Source organism: Mya arenaria, chromosome 7 (genome assembly GCF_026914265.1).
Source record: "Mya arenaria isolate MELC-2E11 chromosome 7, ASM2691426v1".
In the NCBI taxonomy this organism is placed as follows: domain Eukaryota; kingdom Metazoa; phylum Mollusca; class Bivalvia; order Myida; family Myidae; genus Mya; species Mya arenaria.
Window position 1 is genome coordinate 22,764,052 of NC_069128.1, and position 2,161 is coordinate 22,766,212.

At 37.3% G+C, this 2,161-nt stretch overlaps 1 long non-coding RNA gene across 1 annotated transcript; it reads left to right on the forward strand.

Annotated features, from left to right (window-relative positions):
- Positions 1-485: 485 nt before the first annotated feature.
- On the forward strand, positions 486-1,959 carry LOC128240275 (uncharacterized). Its single transcript, XR_008262107.1, has 3 exons — positions 486-570; positions 1,179-1,460; positions 1,715-1,959. It is a non-coding gene; the product is annotated as an uncharacterized LOC128240275 (long non-coding RNA).
- The last annotated feature ends 202 nt before the right edge of the window (positions 1,960-2,161 follow it).

Below are 2,161 nucleotides of genomic sequence, written 5' to 3' on the forward strand. Positions count from 1 at the left end.
TAGTCCAACTCCTCTATTATAAATCTAGTGAAAACTCGAGGTCACTATAGTCCAACTCCTCTATTATAAATCTAGTGAAAACTCGAGGTCACTATAGTCCAACTCCTCTATTATAAATCTAGTGAAAACTCAAGGTCACTATAGTCCAACTCCTCTATTATAAATCTAGTGAATACTGAAGGTCACTATAGTCCAACTCCTCTATTATAAATCTAGTGAATACTGAAGGTCACTATAGTCCAACTCCTCTATTATAAATCTAGTGAAAAATCAAGGTCACTATAGTCCAACTCCTCTATTATAAATCTAGTGAATACTGAAGGTCACTATAGTCCAACTCCTCTATTATAAATCTAGTGAATACTGAAGGTCACTATAGTCCAACTCCTTTATTATAAATCTAGTGAAAAATCAAGGTCACTATAGTCCAACTCCTCTGTTATAAATCTAGTGAAAAATCAAGGTCACTATAGCCCAATTCCTCCTCAATTGGAATGTCCATGATGGGTCTCAGTGGTGGTTCGTCAACCATTTTGGGTGGACGGATTGGTTTCGTAACGCCCATTGGAGGTATGCATTTGTGGTTCATTTTGAGATATTTTTTTCAAAATGTTCACATAAAGTGTTCCTGATGTGTTTCCTAGCAGCAGTTGAAGTACTAAACTTCTTGTTGCACATCTTACAAATAAACACCTGCAAGAATGGCCGATGCATACGGTTACAGTGTTTCGTATATTGGGTTAGCGAAGGAAATTCTTTCTTCTCGCTACAGCCAGGAACTGGACACGCATAATTTCCGTTCGCCGGAAAAACCTGCCGCTTACCGCTCATCGCCATTTTTTACTGAAGTTATATATATTGACATATATAATAATAAACATACACAAAATACACAAAAGTGGTATTATAATATGGTTAATAGTATTTGTTTTAAACAAATTGTAACCATCACATATTTTTAACACAAAACATTAAATTAAACGAAAAATGCATATATACTATTTAATGATGCATTTGTTTAAGTTTTAATAGTGTAATATTATACATGCTTTACATGTTTTACACACACACACACACACATATGTATAAATATGTATACAAAATATTCTTGTTATCTCATTATTTACACATAGAATACACCCTTTTTATTTTAACAGGACTTTCCTCTTTTTTTCCAGATTACAAGTCTATGACCTTCCGAGGAATCACAGTCCTCGCCCTTCTGGAACTGGGAACAATTGGAACTGCATACCCCTGGTCATGTGACATAGGATTCGAACCTGGGTTATCGCTATCATTATATGATTCATGTGGCAAAGTATTCAAATCTGGGTTGTCATGATCATTTGTGATTAATCAGACAGCACATCCAGCCAACTAACTCTTGGTTTACCAATATACTGCTTCAAGTGATCAACATGGCAGACTTTAATGGCACCGTCCTGACTCAATTGAATTTTGTAAGTGAGATATGTCAACTTTTATACTACCAAAAACGGTCCTGTCCAGTCTAATCCCAGTTTATGATTTGCAATGGGAGGATACCATCTCCACACCCAATCACCTGCTTCAAATTCTCGAGGTTTTAAACCCCTATCATAGTATTTCTTCTGGCGCTTAGCCGAAATGCCTAGGTTTTCATAAGCAATTTGGTAACTGTTACCAATTGCCGATTTTACACATTCCACATATTCAGATATACATTCTGTTTCAGGGGCACCAGGTGGCGGACCAACCATTACATCAATGGGCAGATCTATTTCTCGACCTAATATGACCTTGTTCGGAGTGCAACCAGTACTGCTATTCTGTGTAGCACGATAGGCAGCCGTAACATATGGGAGATGATCATCCCAGTCTTCCTGATTTTCATTAACAAACATCTTCAACAATGAAATCACCGTACGGTTACACCGTTCAATCATGCCATCTGACTTCGGATTATAAGCACACGTTCGAGTCTTTTCACTGCCGAAGAGTTCACACAAGGAGGAAAATAGCCTAGATTCAAAGTTCCTGCCCTGATCAGTATGTATCTGAGAAGGAAAAACAAATACCAAGCACACCTGAGTAACCAAGATGTCTGCTACTGTGAATGCAGTCTGATTTGGCATTGCAAAAGCCATTTTCCATTCACTAAAATAGTCCCCACAAACCAAAT